The 21,822-nt window shown below is 47.6% G+C and overlaps 2 long non-coding RNA genes across 2 annotated transcripts; both read right to left on the bottom strand.

The window, feature by feature from the left end:
- Window positions 1–2,018: 2,018 nt before the first annotated feature.
- On the bottom strand, window positions 2,019–7,956 carry LOC119156444. Its single transcript, XR_005107138.1, has 5 exons — window positions 7,814–7,956; window positions 7,449–7,572; window positions 3,521–5,857; window positions 2,889–2,964; window positions 2,019–2,253 (listed from the first exon to the last, which is right to left on the bottom strand). It is a non-coding gene; the product is annotated as an uncharacterized LOC119156444 (long non-coding RNA).
- A 435-nt stretch (window positions 7,957–8,391) lies between these two features.
- On the bottom strand, window positions 8,392–21,481 carry LOC119156811. The gene is made up of 4 exons (XR_005107293.1): window positions 21,210–21,481; window positions 16,208–16,355; window positions 15,228–15,368; window positions 8,392–11,041 (listed from the first exon to the last, which is right to left on the bottom strand). It is a non-coding gene; the product is annotated as an uncharacterized LOC119156811 (long non-coding RNA).
- Between the last annotated feature and the right edge of the window lie 341 nt (window positions 21,482–21,822).

The raw sequence follows: 21,822 nt of genomic DNA, 5'->3' as shown, positions 1-21,822 counted from the left end.
CTACCCCCAGAAGGCCTAAAGAACAGGAAAACATCTTTCATTTTCTCAGGCTTCATGTGCTATTGTAAGAAAATACCTATTCATAATCTACTGTAGGTGATAATGATGATATACAGTCATAATGCTGGAATTCTTAAGTGGTTGCCAACGCTGCTTTATAGCTGAGGAAAAAAAAAATTGACCTGATTTGAAATAAAGCAGGTTAGTATGCTTTATTTGCCTTTTCCAGTGGTTTGGATAATGAACAAATTGTCATCTTTACATATCCTCTGCCAGATTCTGAGTGCTGCACGTGAGCCTGAATGACGGTAAACAATGCACTGCCTGGTGCTTTGCATAGGTGAATTCACAAGAACAAATTAGACCTTTGATTGATCCTTTAAACAAAAAGAAAGGAAAACAGTAACATTAATTTATACAAGCTCTAGCTGCATTGCATTTTTTATAGCGATCAATATTCTGGGCATTGTAAACAGCAGCTTTACATAATAAATAGCTGCATTATGTAATGCTAGTTAAATTTAGAAATGGTTATTTTATTACCTTTAGCTCACATAAAATAGAGCGTGATAGAGCTGGAGCCCAAGAACTGCTGCTGTCTGAGGATGCAGAGAACAGCTGGGCCTGGCTGTGCACAGCAAAAATAAAACCCAAAGCCCGATAAAGCAGCTCGGCTCAGGCTGGATGCTCTGGGTCACCATCAAGCATTTCAGTGGGGGTGGAGGGGGCAGGCTCCGCTCCGAAACACGGTGTGCTCAGGAGCAAAACATCTCTGCGCAATAAAGATGGAAGATTTATTATGAAGGAATGAAATGTGCTACTTTTGTTCTCCCTGGTGTCCCTATAAAGCTTTTGTTTGACAGGCTAGTTTGAGCTCTGGTTAGCTACAGTCTGTTCTGTGTAGCTACTGGCTGCTTTGAGACCAGTTGTGTGCAGACTATAGATCAATTATCTTCCTGCTAGGGATAAACAGTGTTTTCCTTTTTCCTCTTCACTAGCGTTTGCTATTATCTGTAGCATAGGAGCCCTTTCTTTTCCTTCCCAGCCACACACACGCACACACAGATGGGTTACTGGAGGGAGGGCATGGAAGAATTCAAATTTGTTGCATTAATCTTAATAGCCTGATCCTCTTGCAGCCTGCTGCTGCTAACTTAGCTTTGTGTGCTGCCCATTTACAATAGGCTGGAAGGATGAACCCTTTTGTTATAAAAAATTACGAGGCAATCTCAATCCAATAAACGCACTGAAATGAGAGCCTCTGAAAATGTGAGTTTGGAAAAATAGAGCTGAAGAAGGAAAGTCCCATTGTGAAATCTTTAGCTAAGCAGAAATACTGTTGTTTGGATGTTTCATAACGCACAGGGAGCAGCAATGTGGGAAATGAGGGGACTTTAATTAGGACATCAGAGTTTAGATGTTTCTTCTGCTCACTGTGGTTGGCACCCATTTATCGGGGCTGAAGCGCTCTCAGAGGGGGCTGGAGCTGGAGCCAAACTGCTGGTGGAGTTTGCCTGCACTCTGCATTGCAGTTATAGGGCTCTGAATTAAAAGTTAATCTAAAGTATCCTCAAACTTAAGTAAAATACAGATCTATGTCATAATTTTACAAGGAGAGCCCATAGGTTCTTAATAAACCGAATCAAAATCCTGATTCAGAAGAGCATCCAGCTTTTTAAAAATACGGATTTGGACCGATAGGAGGAGTATCTCCAATAATTAACATGTATTTGATTTTTCTCAACTACTATTCACAGCTGTAATATAAATGAAAATCCTGCCCAGCATCTGTTGTGCCTGGTATTGTTCAGACCATTGGATAGCACGTAGCCACTTCAGAGAAATCGTTAAAAATTATTTAGCTGAGCTGGTGTGAGAGACAAAGAGTTAAAGTTAAATCCCATTTGAAAGTAAACTTTGCAAAAGCAGTGAATTTTCTCAAAGACTGACTGCTTTTGATTTACAAGGATGTTCCCAGTCCTGATTTCAATTAAAGAGAAATCCTCAGGCATTTGTGCAGTTCGGCATTGTTCTTTATTCCACATTGTTATATATTGAGTAATAAAACAAACAAAGACTGTATTCTGCAATGAACTACATACGTCCCGTGCAATCTCGAGGAAATCAATAGGTCAGAGTCTGGCCTTCGATTGCCTCAGTATCGGTTGTCAATAATTCCCCCAGCTTTAGTGGAGTTTGCATCTGTGTAAGTAAAACATGAATGTGGAGATACAAATCTGTCTGTATATTCCCCTTAAAAAAGAGAGAAAAAAATAATACTGTAAACTCTACTCCTTTATACAGCCGGAGAAATAAATATATAGGCAGCTGGCATTGTAAACTGTGATTTATTTGCCAGGCCTTCATTGAGAGTACATTTTAAAGAAAGCACATTAAGCCAGGCTTTGGGATCTTTTTCTCTGCTTTCTGTTTGTTACATCTCTAGCTCCTGGTTCTCTCACTGGGGTCTGCAGTTCACAAGGCCCACGTGTTTGTACAGTGGTGGCTGAGTCTCACATAACAGCATGACAGTGAGTGCTGGGTCATTAAATAGTAGTGGCCATCATGATGATGATAAAAAAATCTATTGTTGACGATTTGGTTTTCTTTGCAAGCGCTGAGTTACTGATTTCCTTCATCCCGCTCCTGGTAATGTTTTAATAACTATGGATATTTTCCACTGCAGCAGGCAGCACTGATGAGTGCTGAGGCTGAGCTGGGTGCCGGGGGGGACGGCTTGGGTCTGTGTTTGCTCCCGTTTGCCTCCTGCCCCACCTGCCCCACCAGCCCCAGGACCAGCAGTTACACTCGGCACCGAGCAGTCATGCTGGTTCTCGGTGCAGGTGCTGAGGTCTTTGGATGTGGATGCAGCTTTCGAGGTTACTTACCTGGACTTTGCTTCTTGCTCACACAGGAGTGGGTTGCATGGAGTTTGTGCTTGAAGAGGGGGGCTTAGTTTTCTACCTGTTAATTAAAGCAACGGAAAAGGAAGGTAAGACAGGAGCCTTCGTCACCCTGTGAGGGCAAAGGGACAAAACCCTCATGTGGTCTCCGGCCTAGGGAGGGGAAGGAGGCAGAGGGGGGTGGTAAAAGCATCTCAGCAATGGCTGTGATTTCCCCACAGCCCCACGGCGGGTCTGTGTCAGGGTGAGGAGTCAAATGGCCTCAAGGTGCCAGGGCTGTGTCCCCAGCCCCGGCCATCCTCCCTGCCCGAGGGCCAACAGGCAGCCTTATACCTCTGGTTTAACACCTTCCTGGAGTGATAAAATCCAGATTGGAGAAATTTTAATGTCTCCCTCTATTCCTGTTGTAACCGAGTCTTGTTTTTAAATAGATCAGATTTTCATCCCCAGTTAAGTGAGCATAAATCAGGAGTTAATCTAGGCAAAGTCACCCAGCTCGACTGAAGCCCGTGGAAATGCACTCACAGGAGATCACAGCCAGGCCTTGTGCTCACAGAAAACTCTCACTGCACCTGGGAGAGCAAAACTGCTCTGAAGCCATAAATATCATAACCCACCTTTTGACATGGGCTCTTGAGATCTCCCATCCTCTGTTACAGCCTGGTCAGAGTTTGCCCGGTGTGTGCGTGAGGCTCTACATGCCCTTTAATCTTCCCCACGTGCTTCTTCCCAAATCTTCAATTGTATGCACATACTTAGTAATCACTCATTCCGGCCATAAAACCTACAGGATTTTAAATTGAACTGAAGCCCCAAATGCTTTAAAAGAATTTATGTTGCATAATTGTACTGGTTTGCCTGAAAACAAACAATGATGTATGGCTAAAATATTCTCTCAGGGAGATGACTCAGATCCTTCCCTGTGGCTTAGACCTTGCTTGGCTGCTGATGGTGCAACTTGTAATCTCTCCTCTAGATGCAGGGCAAGGGAAGGCAAACAAAAGAGTAATGCAGGGCACGAGTGGCATAAGGTGAGAAAACACAAGCTATTTGGAGCTTTTGGAGACGCTCAGCGCTTTCATTTGTTCTAAATAAAGGCAACACTGGAGATTATGGAAAAGAAACCCAAGCCCCAACAGTATTACCCACCGACCCAGCTGCAGGTGGAGGATTGTGGCCAGTTCTGTGCCGGCTGGCAAAGCAGCTGTGTGCCTGGTGGCTCCCAATCATGCGCCAGCCTGCAGACAGCACAGGACACTGCTGTGCGAGTGGGGTACATGGATCTGGGGGTGGGGGGGGTGTGGGGGTTTCCCACCCCAAGGTGCCCTGCAATGATGCAGCTTCCCAAAGTGCACCTGCTTCTGCTTGGCCTCATGAACGGACAGGTTTGGGTGTTCTGTACTCCACGAAGGTTGCGGGCAAATGCCTTGGATGTCTCATGGCCGAGGGCTGTGCAGATGATCTTGGCGTCTGGGCTGCTTCAGCTGTACCATAGAAGTGGTTTTGCCACCCAGTCAGCAGTTCGTGTGGTTTTTACTGTCACTGTTCTCACTTTAAACATCTTCCCATACTTGTTTTCTGTAATCATGTTTACGTCCCAAGGACATAATCTGACTGTTGGTAATTCAGTTCATTTTTCAACCAAGGCTCAAAAAGATGTGTGAAATCTTTACTTTGTGGATGTGACATTCAACCAGTGCTTAAATGTCCTTCAGCAGTGATGACCAGCCCTCAGGAGTCCTGAACAGGTGTGGGAAAGATCAGAGAGGCCTCAGTTAATGTGTTTCTGAAGATCTACATGTGCTTGTACATATATAAAACAGTTTGCAGAGGCGGCTTTGCAGATTCGGGGATTTTGCCGTTTTTCTGCCGTTTGCAGATTTGGGGATTTCCATTCCGAGCACACACGAAAACCATGGTTGTCACTGCATGTGAGCAGGTGGTTTCAGGTTGTTGGCCTCAAGTCAGTCAGTCCCTTTCTTTCCATCATTACCGGCTGGGCAGAGGACACCTAAGGCTCTGCAGCTCCCTGTTAGCGCTGGGAGTGCAATGCATGCTCCGCTGTAACTTGATGCACTTACAGCTACACAGCCCTGCGAGTACCCTCCGCCCTTCCTTTTCCTAAAACAAAAATATCAGGTATGAAGTTACTGTCACAGAGCACACTCAAGTAGCATGTCTGCCTTCCACTGCAAGCAGAGCAAAGCAGAGCTGTCTAATACCATCAGTTTGCAATGAAAGTATATTAAGAACAGTAAAAAAAGAAGAAAAAAAAAAGGCACAGAATAAAACAAGAAACTTTTTTCTGCAGGTAGCACCAAGCATCATCAGGGAACATACCAATTTATAACAGCTGTGGGTAGCTATTTCTGTCTCAGACTAATTGGAGAAGCATGGTAAAAGTTAACAGATCTGTGTCCAGCAAGGTTAATTCTGAGGTTAGCAGATTATGATGCAAAGAAAATCAGCCGATGTTTTTCTCTCTCACTATGAATAGCATAATTGCATTATTGCTACCGGAAGGGTAGTCAGCTCTTCTCAATCTGTGGTCTCCCACTGTGGAGGGAGTAACCTATGAAAAATCGGTTTCCTTTACAAACATAGCCTTCTGCCTTTCGCATTCAATGCCTACGTAACTGTAGTGTTGAAGGGGTGGTTGCTAATATCACGACTGCGTGTGACCGTGTTTTGCAAGTCATTCTTCTCTGTAAGTCAGTCCAACGAGTAATTTTTGTGCTTTTTTTTTAAAAGATGTTAAAAAAGAAAAGAATTGTTAAAATGCTTTCAAGCAGTGTTTCCGCAAAAATGCTTGTCGTTTTTGCTTCCACTTTGTCACATCTCCTGTTCAGAAATGATTTGCATGGCCCTTCCACCCTGCAGCATTAGTGGCAATGGCAGCAGGAGGCCACCATGCTTTTTTCCAGAGGATTTCCAGTCTGAACACACCCAGCAGCCTAAAGGAGGAAGAAAAAAGACATGAAATGAGGAGACTTGCAGACAGCCCCTTGGGAAAGTGGCAGAGAAGAATCTCTTAATTCCTGGCACAGTGCTCTGTCCTGTCCGGGGGGGCTGTAGCCAGCTTGTGCTGCCCAATTTTTGACATACATCATGAGACATTGTTTCATTTCCTGATTGTACTAGTGTAACTAACTCACAGAGGCCTATTTCTGGTATGGCAATGGTAATTTAAAAGTGAAATTAAAAACTTTCCAGCTCAGGTTTAGACAGATCAGTCTAGAAGAGGGCCAATGATAAACTTCCATAAAATGCTTTGAGAAACTCTGGTTAAGATACCTGAATAAGTGCTAAATACTATTAATAGAGCTGATAGGATAAGTTTGTAACTCTTTACCAATGAAATACCTACTTCCATCAAAATGCTTTCAAAATCATGGACGTTCCCTCAAAGGGTAACCAGGTTAAAAAACAAAAAAAAAAAAAGGAAAAGAGCAAACACTGTGATCAGAATGAAGCCAGACCTGAAGACGTCAGGCTCTGCAGTGAGCTGGAAGATGCAGCCCCAGCAGCCCTGGTTTGCAGTACAAGTTAAGAGTGCTGCGGGGCTTCCCCAGGGATCTGCTCCATTGCTCAAGCACCAAAGAGAGAAGATGCCCCCAGTCTGGCATTCACAGTGCAAATTGGACTTGAGCTGCCTTGTGGTTGCTACAAGGAATACGAAGACTAGGTCATGAACTTGAAATAATGCTGTTTGATTCTCTCAAGCTATATATAAACTGCCTGGAGGATTCATGTTGAAGCCTGCTCCGGCAGGATCTTGGTCTCCTAAGTGTCCAGGGAAGGGAAGGGGAGGGGAGGGGAGCTCCTCAGCAGGGTCCGCAGCGCTGCCTTTCTGCTAAAACCAGGGACAGAAAAATTGGGGTGCAGCCAGGCCGTACACCCAAACCTGCAGGCTCAGCACCCATGCTGCATCCTGTGGTTGCAATACCATCGCTTCAGTGCTGAGCTGTCATCTGCATCCAGGCAGGAGGGAAAAGAAGAGACCCCTGGTTCTCCTGCCCTCACATAACACAAAGGCAGGGAGTGGGGAAGGCTATTTCTAGAGTCCTTTTCCTCTGGCCGTGGAAATGCAGTCTCAGTTCTCCAGCTGTCACTGGTTAATCAACATCTTCTCCAGAGCAGAGGGGGTATGAGGATCTGACTCATGACTCGGAGCCACAACCCCGTGCCTGGCCTCCTTCAAGGGGAATGCTGCCCTTTCCTCATGGCTGGCAAGTCCAAAGGCATGAAAATAGCAGGGGTTTAGGGTTGCTGGCCTTAAAACAGACCTTCAGAAATAGTTTCCTCAGATATTACCTTGAGCAGTTTCTATGTGTATTCTTGCCAACAAGCTCCTGTTAGAATATTTGTGGAAAATAAACTCCGGCAAGCTATGAGCAGAGCCAAGCAGATTAATTTAAGACGAGCAAATATTTGTGGGAAAGTTTGTGTTTGTTTGTGCTATCCAACCAACACTATCATACAGCATTTTCCATGAGTACATAACTTCACTGAGGTACCTTTTGATCAGAAAGAGAGATCAATTACCATATATTCATTTCCATGTTTTTCAGCTGTGAGGCACCAGTAGAAATTTTGGTATTTCCTCCAAGAAGAATTTGGTTTTGGCTCTGAACTTCATTTGAAGAGTTAACATTTCTGGAGCCCTGACCTCAAAACCACAAATAGAAAGAAAAATAACGTAAGATAGATGAGCATGAAGTCCTGGAAGCCCTAAAGAGTGAAAAACAAATTTCAGCATGTTTTGTAACCATCCTCTTGAGTTAGGGAAAAAGGACGTTTTAATAAAACTGCACCCTAGAGCCCATAAAGATTTGCTTGATAAATCACAAACACAACTGAATGTGAGGTGAAGGCTGGGTCTGCTGTCCTCCATCTCTGAAAACACCTACCTAAGCGTCTCAGCAAGAAAGACGGTATTGGCCACCAGCTCAGCCTCCTGGACCCGTTGCTGGACTCTACCAGCACTCACTCCCATGAGCAATTCAGTAAGCCTTGAAGCCCAGCGGTATTTTTCTCCTTGAAAATCACCCAAAGAAAAAGGAAGTTTCTGTGAAATGAACACGCTTGATTTGTAATAAAGATCCAAGTGCACGACTCTGACTCCCATCTCTAAGTTAAGCCCCCATCCCTGCCAGCCCCTCTTGTGGCCCCTCGTGGGCTGCTCTCACTGAAACAGAGCGGGGGTCCAGCCATCGCGGGGGGCTCATGGAGCACGTTGACCTTCACTGTTTTTCCCCTGTTCTGGGTGAAAAAATATGTCAAAATATGGGGCTGGTTATGTCAGCTCACACCTCTCTTCTGCATTGCAACGTGCTTTTTTCAGGACCTAAAATTTTGGTACTGGGCAAGTGAAGCCACCAAAAGTTTCAAAGACCCTCATATGTCCTGCCCTGGGGAACGCACAGGCGAGAAGGGATGGGCTGTGTGTGTCATGTGTGTAGCTTGTGTCCTGCATACTTACCGTTCCTGTGGGCATGGACTGGTAGATTTATCATATTCTTCCGCCAGAGAAGTTCGATCCACTACACAGAGGGCAGATCTTTTCTGATCCGTTGATTTGCAGCAGGTGAGAGTCTGCTCTGAATTTCCACAGCACTGGCACAAAAAGAGTTACATATTTTTATGTAGCATTCAACAAATATGTCACATACAGGAGCCCAAGCAAGCCTCCCTTGACTCCCATAGGTTTTGTTTCATGTAAGTCCCTCTATTTTATAGTGCAAATCTCTCAGAAGCTGAAAATCCTCCCTCGCCTTTTTGCCACCTCCTCATGAGGTGAGCAGAACAGGAAATTCCTTCCATGTGCTACGGGAAGATACTGGGAGAACGTAATTTCGGGGGTCAGCCGTGGAGCCCAGTGGTCCCGGGGACCACAGTGTCAGCAGGGACACAAAGACGTAAAGAAATCAGTCTTGAAGAGAGCAAAATGTCATGGTCAGCGTTTTCCCTTCCACGCGTGCAACACCCCACTGAAGTGGAGTTGTTCATCCCTCCTCCTCCTGCCTTTCCATCCATCGCTTTTCAGGCCATTTTCCCTGACTGTCCTCGTCCTGCTCACGAGGTCTCATTCTGGGCTAACGTCCCTTTGGCGTTTCCCACAAATGCACTGTGGCGAGAGGCTGTTATTTGGCTGTACCAAAATAAAAGGATGGAAGAACCCAAAATTAGGTCAGTAATTCCACATGTGGAAAATGCCACACAAACACTTCCAAGTTTTTCCAAGTCAGAAAAGAGAGGGGGGAAAATCAAGCAGCTATGAAAATCAGGCCTGACTTTCACAGGCTTTGGTAAAGATATCCTAGCAAAGGAATCCCTAAATTTGCATGGAGAGCTTTGAGTTACTGATTTCATTATCCCAGGAGAAGGGCTTAGAGCTTGGAGAAAGGTGCTGCTTCTGTTTGCAGCTCCATGATAGAAAAAAGCAGAATTATTCCCAAAACCACCTCTCATGGCACATACTGGCTCCTGTTTCTCTACCTGTTAAATGAAGGTGATCAGAGTTGGATAAAGCAGATGGGAAAGTGAGGGATGCCCATGCAACACCACGCGAGATGGAGCAAGAATAGAGGGCATCATCTGTTTTGCTTTATGCCAGGTGTCCCCGCATCCCAGCCGCCACGTGCTGCTTGTCACACATCAAGGTTGCTTGCTAACTCCCTGGTGGAGTGGTCACTGTACTGGATGGTGATGCTTTATTGTAAAAAGCTATTTGAATAACTGGGCATGTGTATGCACTGAAATGATTTTGCTGTGGATCATAATCTTACGACTGGAAACAGGATCATGAAGTGCTGTATCAGACTGGGAGGAGCAGAGTGTCACGGGGGTCTATGTTAAATCCAGTTTCAAGATAACGCCTTTCTTAATGGGGAGCAACACTTCAGTGGGGAGCAACGCAGCGTGAATGATCTCGGCAGATGTTCCCAAACTGCAAGGAGTGATGAGCAACACAATTAATTGGCAAATAGAGCATTAAAAATTTGGTTAAGGAAAACAAAAAAGAACTGAGAAACCCCGTCTCCTTGCCTGCAAGCAAACAGTGCTTTACATTAGCAATGCCACGCACTCTGCTCAGGGCTGATGGGGCTTGTGGTATTCGGTTGCAATTGCGTGAAAGTGAGGAGAGATGCAAAAATAGCTCCTGCAGCCCACCTTTCCACCCGGGGAAAAGCACAAGTCACCCAGGAGCAGTTGCTTGCTGGAGCAGCATTTTCTGCAGCTGCAACCTGCCAGTGGCCTGGGCCAGGGACCAAGGGATGGCGTACGCCGTCCCTCGGTGCCCATCCCAGGGCAAGCACCACATTCCCGTTAGCACCCTACTCCATGTGCAGCTGAAGCCATGTTTGCTGTGGCAGGTTGTGAGGTGGCCATCGTTGCCCATCCCATATCCATCTCTCAAGCAAGCTCAGGGGACAGCATGTTTTCCCCACATGCTCCCTTCTCCGGTTTGCCAAATCAGCCTTAAGTGAGACATGTGAGATTTACCACCCGCTTTTCCCCGGGCCACGTGCTGCCCTTCTTCCCCTGTGGTTTCTCATGGAGATTACATGCAGGAGAGGTCTTGCCCGGAGGCTGTCACCCCACTCCCAAGCCAAGTTTCTGGTGCTTCCGTTGTCATCTCCATCATGTCAGACGTTCAGGGAGTTTCTGTGAGTAGAAAAGATGATGCCAAGACTGACAGAGCAGCAACCATTTGAATTTGTCCATCCTGCATATAAACCCTCAGTAAAGGCTGAAACCGGTTTGCAATACAAGGTGAGCTGCCTCTCCTAAACCCCAGCCTTGATCCCCAAAGGTGCCACCTCTCTGAGCTCGGCCTTTTGATCAGAGATTGAATGAGAGGCAGCCCCTCCCCAGATTGCAGGCAGAGCTGGGAACAGTTCGCGAAGGGGTGGTGTCACACACCTCGGACACCCAGGACTGAACTCAGTGGCCTGGGAGGCTGTGCCAGGACCTGTTTGTCTTTGGAAGCAAGTCCCATGTCCTCAGAAGTCACCTGGTTTTGTGGTTTCTCTCCAGTGATCCCCAGTGGCTCTGAGGATGGCAACTCGGGGCCGCCATCCCCCCAGGGACATGGTCCCACTATTGTCCTCTTCTCCATGCCGTGGTCCTGCTTGCTGAAAGGAGAAAACATTGGATTACCCTGGCTCTGTTACTCCTTGTGTAAGCACTATGGATATTTTTGACTGTCCTTTTCAATTCCAGCTGAAGTCGATGCCACAGGCAGCTCTCTTAGTAGATTGCTTTTGTGATTTATGCAGGTCCAGAAGAGTCCAAAGATCATTTATCTTCAAACCAGGAGAGAGATGAAAGAGTCATGGTAGTAAAATTTCCTGCAGAGCTAGATCTGAGCATCAAAGAGGGGAAAATGTCATTGTTTTACTGAGACAAGACGATGTGAGACAGGTTTTAATGCTGGGGGATTTTTTTTAACTGAATAATTTGCCTTAAAAAGAGAACAAAATTTTGGGAAATGAAAGGAGCTTGGTGGGCACTGCTGGGAAGCTCTCTCTGGGGAGGGGCAGAAAAAGCCAGGTGGAAGGAGGGCCCGAGGGGCCCGTGCTCCTCCTGGGGCACGCAGGGCCAGGCTGTAGCTGCCCGGTGTCCCCATCGGGAGAGGTACCCTGTGTGGCCGCAGTGCCTGCGTACGGATGAGTCCAGGAAGGGCATGCCACCAGCCCTGGCTGCGGTGCCTGCACGAAGCCACGTGCTCGCGCAACACGGGGGTCTGCCTGAAATCCTGATGGGAATATGCTGGGAGCGTGGGTCTGCACAGCAGTGTGAGCAAGCGTAGTGTAGAGGGAAAAAGAAAGTTCCCGATCTCAGAGAGTCCAGCTGCAAACATGGGAAATGCCGCTTGGCTGCACTCCCACTCCTCCTCCGGCACGGCCACGGTTCAGCACGACAACAGTGCTTCTCCTTGACCAGTTCCCAGGCCAGGGGTTTGGTGGAGCATCAGGTCCTGCAGGGTCGAGGAGCATCTTCTGCCCTCACCCTGCCTCAGGGCTTGCAACCAAAGCACAAATCTTGGGAAATTTGATTACATCAGAGGGCTGGAAGGAAACTGTAGGAAGGAGAGGGCTGGGAAAGGGTCCGTTTACGTTTGCAGCAGATGCTATCTAGAGGAGGCAAATACTTTTATTTCCCCTGTGGACTGCCAGTTGATTTTCTTGCGGCAGGCACTAATGGAAAATAATAAAACCCATTTTAGTCAGGCTGTATCTAGAACACTTACAGGTCAAGCCAGTACTCAAAACAGACCGTTATGGAACATAACACATTAGTTTGTCACCAGTGTCTATGGTGGCCAGGGGATTTTTACCATTTGAAATTGAATTTTATAGGTCAAGCCCTTTTGTGGATCTTGAAAAACAGTGCATCTCTGTACAGTTATCGTGAACATGGAGACAATTACTGAGTGTAAAGATACGCAACCTTTGTGTTTGTCAACAGTGCGAAAAAACAAAGGGAACTCATGGTGGGAACTCTGATACGGCTGTAAACCCCAGGATATCCTCATTAATTGTTATGGACTCAAATATTTCAGAGTCGTCTTCCTACTGCTAAATCAAACCCGCAAAATGCACAGGAGGCATTCTTCACAAAAAATTATGTCCTCTCAGTTTGTAATTTAGAATTCACTGATGGCTGTAAAGGAAGCTTGGTCACAGGAGCCCAAGTTTCTTAGAAATTAATAGGAAGTAGATAATCTGTTTAGGAGAGGTTAACTTGGTTCAACATTCAGATATCATCAACATCTTCCATGCGGTTTTACACTTCACAAAATAAACAAAGCAGGGACATGAGGTGGTCGCTGAACTGCCACACACACACACACACATGCACACACACTGACATCTCTGTTTTCTTCTCCGCCCCCTCCCCTTGCACAGCCCTGTCCCCACGGTGCTCCCACCCTGCAGATTCAGGAGGGCTGTGTGAGGGCACGCAGCACTCACACTTTGATTGCCCAAGTTAGACACCAGGGCCACCAAAACCCAGCTTTGAGCAGGCTGGAGGTGGAGGCTGTTCACACGCCACGTGTTGGCACGTAGCCCCAACCCCAGCAGCCCCAGGGGTGAGGGTCCCCTGTGCCGCACTGTGCCCCAAAGCCAGGGCTCCTCCACAGCGTTCCTGCTTAGAGCTGCGGGTACTGACAGCTATATGATGGTACCAAATCCACGTGCCAGGCAGCTCTGCCGTTGGGTGTCCCAGGCGGCTCCCCTAGCCCTGCCGGTGGGGTGATTTCCCAGGTGGGAGAGGAAGCCTTGTTGCTGGACTTGTTTACGCAAAGCTGCCTTTTCTGCCATGGCCAAACAGATTCCTGCTGACTCATGCACCACATTGATTGTGATCATAATTAATACCAGCAAAATGCTCATGCCCAGGCTGCAAAGCTCCCCTCTCAGCCAAGCAGACCCTCACACCAGTGGATGGCGGGTGAGGCTGTTTACTCGCTCGGAGCAGGCATAGTGCGGGCATCCTCCATCCTCAGACACGGAGGAGCAAAGTATCATTATCCCCATCTTCTAACTAATGTATTTAACGTGAGGCTTTGGCCCATGCACAGGAGCTGCCTACAGGCTCTGTATGTCAGAACTGCATTTTATTAGTCCTTATCTGAACTGCACTCTGTTTTGCTGTTATTCCCTGTTGTGTTTTCTCCCTTGCCTCACTAAGCAGCGTCTTCCAGGAAGAGGGGGCAAAGCCACAGCCCCGTGCCGAGGGGCTGAACTGGATCGACCCTGCCACTCTGCCTTTCTTGACGAGTCAGCAAGTGTGCCAATCAACTATACACAAATCATCACTATGCTTTTTTTCCTTCCCTTCCTTTACTTATTTTTATCCCAAAGCTAAGTGTGCATCTCAGGAGTGAAGTGTGTTGTGTTGCTAGCAGCTGATGGGAGGTGGGAAGTCTGTACAGCCACTCTGTTTCCCAGTAATGTCCACTAAAGTCTGGAATCACTATAATTTCTGCAGGTTTTTCCTGGGATTCAACTTTGGTAAACCCCCCTCTCAGGGAGGAATTAACAGCATGCTGTGGCTGTGCTAAATATTGATCAACTTTTTTGTCTTTATATGGAGAGCTGTACCGGCTGTTGGACAAGAAGCTGAGAACAACAAATATTAAATCTACTAATGTTTAGATAATGACAAAGATCTCCAGTTCCTCACATTTGTCGTGAAAATGCCTCTTTTGCACTGTGTGAGGTACTTTGATGGATAATAAGTGCCTCTGCAGAGAGAGTGGCTGTGTGAACCCCTCCATGGAGGTGGAAGCAGAAGTGATGGAGGAATTGGTCCCAGGGCAGAGAAACATCACAGCTAGAAATAGCACTTGTATCTCCAAATTGCCATTGTACAATTCTGCACAGTACCTGAAAACTCCATTGCTTTTCTCTTTCCCAGTGCTTTTGTTATCCTAAAGGTTCTAAAACCTTCCTTGTCCATAGAGAGGAAAGACTACCAAGTAAAATTCAAGGATATAAGGCTTGGGGGATCAAAGAAAGAGAACAGTTTAAAGAGTATATGAATATAAGAAATAATAAACTTCATGTCTGTAGGCTGCTTTTGCTGACTCTGGAAAAACGCACACTCACTTCAGGGACCTGTATTTTCCTACGAGTCCGCTGAGCGCTCTGCAGCACTGCTGGACCACGTTCCATGCCTCTGCCTGCAAACAGCATTTTGATCATCCCATTTTCAGATGACAAAAAATCGCACAGGCTACTCAGTCCTGGGTCCCCAGCTGATGGCGGCTCTCACACTGAATCAAGCACCGAGCTCCACGTTTTGGATGAGCTGGCTGTCGTGTCCAGCTGACCCACCCTGCTGAGCAGCGGCGAGCAGACTGCACGAGCTGCTGTCAGCACAAAGGGCTCAGAGGAGGGATCCAAACAATAAGATCCATTTGGCTGCTCCCTTGTGTTGTCGGTGCCCACTTTGGAGCCTACTACTGAAGGAAAAAGTCCTCTGGGAGATGCAAAGGGTTATTGTGCGCTGGGAAGGAGAGAACCAGCACATGGAGAGTGACTTTTAGGTAGAACAGAGTGAATCTCCCTCCTGTAAAACGTTGTGACTACAGACATCTCTGCCTAGCAGCCCACAGCTCATACAAAGTGCCAAAGAGCCACCTTGGGTGCGTGCTGGGTGCAACTCTCCACCTAGCTGGCAATTTCACCCGGGTTGCAGGGTATCCAGCCCAGGGATTTGACTCCCATGGAAGTTAAACATATGCAAGAGTTTCGGGATCAAACAGCGATTTCTCCCCTGCTGTTACGAGCTTGTTGCACAGCAACATACCTTCAGTGCAGAGCACAGACCTCCGCTTTCTTCATGGCTCCCTCCTGGCCGCCGCGGGGTGTTCCTGCCTCCCGTGCACCCGCTCCAGGAGCTTTCCCATCTGTGGTCTCCTCTGCAGCCAGTGCAGAGATGAAGGCAACCCTGTAAGGTCATTCAAATGTTAGGTTGACTGAACTGCTCTGGGAAATTGCCTCTTTCTCTCTTCCCTGACAGTCCGTGGAGTGTTGTGGTGCAGCAGCATGGTTTGGGTGCCGAAGGCAGGGTGGCCGGGTCCCCTGGGCTGGGCTGTCCTGCGCAGGATGGCATGCAGGGCAAGTGCGCATGTAGCGCTCGGCTCCCACTCCCATTCCCAGCTCAGGTATTTTGCATCTGTCTGATTCCCTTCATCATTAACTTGTTTTTTTAAAGACTGCTATTGCTGACTCCACAAAGGTCTCTACAGCATAGCGAGAGAACTTTTCTAATGACTCAGAGATTTCTAAATTAAATGCAAAATGTTTATTGCAGAGATGCACGGCCATACATTATGCATTACTGTTTTAATACAATAATGTAATTCTGGTAGAAATTATCCATGTGAGCTGCAATCAATTTTAGCTACTACTCTTTGCATGCTTGACAATCTGGTCATTCGGCTGTGGAAAAGTGCTTTTACTTGATTACTTACACTGCCGATAATCACTGTGGTTTTTGGCAGTGCCAGGACATTATTTCGCTCCTTGAAATTGCCAACACTATTTGTGGAGGGACTGGGCGTAGCTGCGGCCGCGCTGCCAAACCCCTGCGGCTTCACCCGACACCCAGGAATGCGCAGGCTCCAGCACGACCCTTGAAGACTTGTTGCAATGGTGTGGGCTTTTGTGGGCTGCCACCAGCCCGCCTCACACAGCCAGGCGCACAGCACCCTCCTCCCTCTGGGCCCTGGATCGCCCCTTGCCGTGGCTCATGGCTGTGTCCCCAGTTGGGCTGGTAGCACTCACCAAGGGGTATCTGGGTGGCTCCCAAAATCCAGTATTCCTTTGCCAGGTGGCCTTCAACATTCACCCGTGTCCTGTGGGTTTTGCTTTGTCTCCAAAGTGAGTGTGCCAGGGCAGCGACAGAGTGGTGGAGGTCTGTTGCTGTGCAGGACTGAAAAAAAAAAAAAAGAATGCTGGTTTGGGTTTTTTTTTGTGATAAGAAAAAATCCCAAAGGGGAGAGATGCTGAAATGAGCTCACAGTAAGGATGTGAAGAATTAGAGGCATGTATTCCCTGTGACTACATGTGAGCAGTTACTATGCTACTATCCTTCTTCCTGAGTTTTGCTAACCTGTGTTTCAGTACCAGAGAAGGATGCCTAAAATAACCGTGAGCATAAAGGCTGAGTTAACCCCACGTGCTCAGGCATTCCCGCACGCCTTGCCAAGCAAAGCGGAGCCCCGTCCGCGGGCAGGACAGCCATGCCACTCATTTGCACTTTGCCCACAGCACCGTGGCACGGGGAAACTCCAGGCAGGGCCTGGCAGCCTGGGGATGCCAGCTAGAGCGTGAGCCTGACCAGAAGGCCCCAGAGACCTTACAGACCTGCCCGGCTGTAGCTCAGAGAGCAGGCGGGTCCCCACGCTGACCCCTGTTGCCACCCGGCTCTCAAAGTCCCTCTGATGTTAACCCAAGGTGTCAACCACGTAGGTGAGAGGGGAAGGTTTCTGCCAGTGTTTGGCCACCACTGACTTTAGCGTAAGGACATATAAATCAGAGCGAGGGCTGACGCTCATAGCTACAAGCTCTCGGCTGCGTTGGACTGATTTATTTTGTGTGGGAGCAGCAGTAGCAGTTTACGCCTCCTAGTGCAGATTACAAGATAAATCTGGCTTTCAATGAGACCCATTGGTGACTGTCACTGACAGAGCCCTTAAATCACTGCAGCTGCCTGGATATAGCCATGGGCCAGGTTTGGCCCTGTAGGTCAGGTCTCTTTTTTGGCTGGTGTAAATCAGCGAAGCCTGGATTGAGATGTGGTGTCAGGTTCGAATGCCAGTCTCATTTTTATTTAAGTGTCTGTATGGTAATTCCAGCTCAGAGGGACACCTGAGGGCTGAACCCTTTGCTGCTTGAACAGCCAGCTTTTGCCACGCTGGGATCTACCTTTCACAGTGAAAGCCTGAAGTGGCGACCAAAAGCCTCCTGGTGGGTGCCATATGGATGCTCCTTTTAAGACCCACCTCATCCTGCTGAGGTCCATCCGTACAAAGATGAGTATCTTCCTCAGCACTAATTTCACTTGCTAATATGCTCCAAAAACCATGATGCTGTAGACAGATTGTCAGCTGGTAGAAGCTGGCCTGGGCTCCCTGAAATTGTCAACACTGTTTGCTCCTGGAGATAACCTGGTCTTGCCTGGATAAACTCTCCCGCATTAAGGTAGTGAGAACGTCCAAGCAGGAGATGAAAGTCCTCACCATGCTCCGACAGGCACCAACCTCTTCTGACATACGTCTCACTGCCATCAGCAGGTTTGGCATCGCTGCCAGATGTGCACTGCTGTCACAGCCAGGGACTATCCCTGTGCTCTCCTTGCTGGGACTGATTTCACCTTCTCATGAACGTGCACCCAGTGGAGGGTCAGACCTACAGAGTGAGCAGGACCACTTGCCTGCTCCATCTGTGGAGCTGATCCTTGGCCAAGCATTGCTGTTTGACATTGTGAGAGCATAAGCACACGTGTGTGCTCTATCAGCGCCATACCCAGACCATAAGGTCATTTCTAGACAGGTTTTATCTGGACAAATTACACCATAAATGGAATAACCTCACCAAAGTACAGTATGTCATAAAAACAACCTCTTTTTGAAATTAATTGTGTTTTGCTTTTCTTAGCTTTCTGCATGGTCCAGGACACACCAGACTGTGTGGCAACAGTCCACAGTCTGGGCCAGAGGAGGAAAAAATGAAACACCAGCTCATTCCTTTGCATCTTGCAGCCTCTGCTCATTGTGCCGAGAGCCTGATGCAGGCAGCCCCAGCTGGGCTCCCTCAGTTCATAGTTCCATTTCTCCATGTTACACATGACAATCGGTCACCATAACTTTCACTGCCACACAGTGACGGTTCAGTGGGAGTTATTCAGGGAAAGGTATGTGCTTGCTGTGTCACTCACTACCCACCCGCCTCCCAGCGTGCCACCAGCCTGGCAGAACATATGCTCGGTTGTGGTGTGGACATACATCATGGGTGCAGTCATCACAGATAGTCAGTAAAGTCACCATCAGCAAAATGTGTCCATGTGCTTATGGAGACTATTGTATTTTCTACAAAAGTCGAGCAGTCCTGGAGACAACACGCAATCAGAGACCAGAGTATTCCAGTAGAATCAGTTGGAATCATAGAATCATTTAGGTTGGAAGAGACCTTTAAGATCATCAAGTTCAAGCACCTCCATAATGGACAGGGCATGAAACCTGAGGCAAGTAGACAGCCACGGAGTTATTTTCCACAGCTTCTTTATGTCTTCATAAAACAAAATCTAAAGGCAAAAAATGCTGTTGTTCCTCCTTGGCAATGTTCAGAGAGGGTGGCAATACTGAAGTGCCTTTAAAAGTATAAGGAAACATCCTGTGGGTTTTGGGTGTGTGCATTTATTTATTTATTTTGCCTTCATTCTGAGGAATTTGCTTTGCCGTACTTTAGATAAGCAGCCATTTACAGCGGAGTTTTCTACACTCGAGAATTATCTTTGTGGCTTTCATTACCGTACTGATTAGACCCTTGAGGGCAGAGCGTCAGCTGGTGCAAAAGGACATCGTGCCACTGATGGGCCTTATGGCAATTAGCACGAGCTGCAAATCTGTCTCTTCATGTAACATAGTAGCTAGATGGCACTGAAGGTATTTTGTGGCATCTACTGTCTCAGGTATGGCAAAGAGATGACTAATTTGCCTGTGAGTGGTAAATAACTGCAGAAATTAATATTATTCATTTTTATTGCTGTTAGACCAAATTCTGGCTGCTACTATCGCTGTCTCACGTGGGTGTTGTTACTACAATAACATCTCCATGTGATAAGCAATTCAGGCCCCTCACTATCCAGCCTGTCATATCCCTCTTCCATAGGCACCCAGTGGGAGAACTGGTGCTAACATGTGTTAGTCACCTACTGCAGATGGTCTGAAGACAACTAGAGACTCCGCATAGATACGAGATAAGGCAAACACAAGATGCGGAGCGATTTAAGAGAAGAGTAAGAGAAGATTGAAAAAGGCTGGTGAGAGAAGAAGTCACCGTTTTTGGGATTGTTTATGATTTGTGACTGACTTGGCACAGGGCTTTCATTCCTCACCGCAGAGGGGAGTTGCCAAACTTGGGAGCAGCTCTGGATTTCAGAGTCTCATGATTTCATCTCCTTTGGCTGCTGGTACAAAACTGTGATGCTCCAGGACCCTTATTTATTTTATGATTCAGGCAGAAAGTTCTCAGTCAGAATCACAAAATCATTACAGCTCGAACAACGTGTTCAGTGATTCAAGACCATTTCTCACCCACATTAGTGCTTCCCGTGCTGCTCTGCTGACTGCACCACGGTTCTCCGCAGAGTTGCTCCGGCTTCAGAGTTACCTTTTGGCACCACTCCTGGTGAATGAAAATAGGAAGCTGGATTGCTTCACTAATAATCTTATTTCCAGTTTGTTTCAATTATGCTTCTTTTCCAGTGGGTGTGAAGCAGTTGTTTTGGTCTCACTGGTTCAAGGCACGTAAGATGTGTATCTATAGGTCTGTGGGGAAGAGGGCTCTGCAGAGAGACACAGGAGCCATTGCCCCGCTCACTGCAGACAAGCGTGCTAGCTGGGCTAGCAGGTTTGGGGAAGGAAAAGGCACCCCAGCCCCAGCAGTGCGGGAAGGCTGCGGGTCTCTGCAGTAACGTGTGCCACTGCTCGGGGACCGGGCTCCAGCGCAGGTGGCTGAGGGGTTGCTGGGGGCCACCGGAGCAGCTCCTTGCTGTGTCTGTGATGTCCCTTGCAAGCACAGCCCATGACAAAACCCTACACAGAAGGCAAGTGCAACTAATGGGAGATTTAGAAATTAGCTTTTTTTTTGGGTGCTTTAGTCCTCTCCCTTCATTAGCCCCCACCTGAGCGCCCGTCTCCCCCTCAGACCAGTGCTCAGATGGGCAACCAGAGAGACCAGAGTGGGAGAGGGGAGAGGGATGCCTTTTCCTGATATCTGCTGATCTGGAGAATATTTCAGAGCTACCTCAGTGGATCCAGCTGCCTGACAGGAGATACTTTTGACCTACTTGACTGTGCAAAGGAGTAGTAATAAGGAGGAAGAGGGTTACATTGCTGCATAAAAGGAGCTGTGCGTCTGATGACCTAATTTTGGTCTTTCTTGCACTCTTTTAACTCCACTAGCTTCAGCAAAGCAGTGTTGATTTACACCAGAAGAAGCTGACCCGATTTCCATGGCCTGCTCTTGCTGTGCATTGGGGCATTGCTATCATCCGTGACCCATTTTCCTTTGGTTCAGGTTTCTGCAGGAGCACAAGAACATGACCAGTCCAGACATGGATGCAGCCACACTGGGACGTGGGGCAGTGGGAGCTGGGCAGCCCCCACAGCCAGGCAGGCATTTTGCAGGTGGGTTGCTCTAACCCAAGTTTTCCTATCTCCTTAAAAGTTCACAGAACCAAACCATAGTGAGAAACCCCTCTGCAGGTTGTCAGGGCTGCAAGTTAATGCGAGGGCAAGGTTGGCTGGGGGGGTGGAGGATGCCCAGCTGCAGCCTGCTGCGGCTCCATCCCCTCCTGGCACGCCAGCCCACCACCCTTGCTGCCGGTCCTGTGCCTGGACACTGTGTCTCCACGATGGTGCAGGACCTAGAGGCATGAACCTCCCCATGCACGGCAACCCCTGTCCCCTCCCTCTTCCTGCATGGCAGCTTTGAAACACTGTGAGAGCTGCATCAGAGGAGCCTTGGCGCTGAAGTTTGTTAATTAATATGCTACAGTTACCTGTGTCAAAAGCTTTCTTCAGATCAAGCGAAACTGCTCCTCGTGTTTCTCTTTGATCGAAGGCAGTGAAGGTGTAGCGGTGGGCATTGGCAGTGCCGTGAGGATAGGTGTGCCAGAGGGGGCACTGCTTTCGGCAGTGGTTGTTCATGAACTGCAGGTAAACCACAGGAGATGAACCAGTACCGCTCTGCTGCTGCTAGTATCAGCGGGGCATCCTCTGATAAATGGGCAGGAGGGGTCTGGCTGGAGAAGCTGCTAATTCTTTGGGACCATTTCCTATTATTTTAGGAAATAGCAGCATGAGGCTCCTGGTGGGTGTCAGCGAGCAGCAGCAAACGCAGGAATGTCTCCTTGCCTTTGCTTTTATCTAAAAAGTGCCTAGTCAGATCAGTTAATTCAGGTTGGGTTCATTGGGTAGATTTGAATGGAAACACCTGTGAAGAATATTGGAAAGAGATAAACATGCTTCATTTTTGAATGTTAATAATTTGAAACGATCAAAGGCAATTGCAATAAAGCAGAAAGGAAAACAAAATCCTTGAAGAAAGTATTCCAAGTAACTGGAAAAAATAAATGAGAAGCACTAAAAGCCACTAGGTTTTCACTGCTCCAT

The sequence above is a fragment of the Falco rusticolus genome, chromosome 13, assembly GCF_015220075.1.
Source record: "Falco rusticolus isolate bFalRus1 chromosome 13, bFalRus1.pri, whole genome shotgun sequence".
Classification (NCBI taxonomy): Eukaryota; Metazoa; Chordata; class Aves; order Falconiformes; family Falconidae; genus Falco; species Falco rusticolus.
Note: the sequence above shows the minus strand (reverse complement) of the source record. Positions and strands in the feature narration are given on the sequence as shown.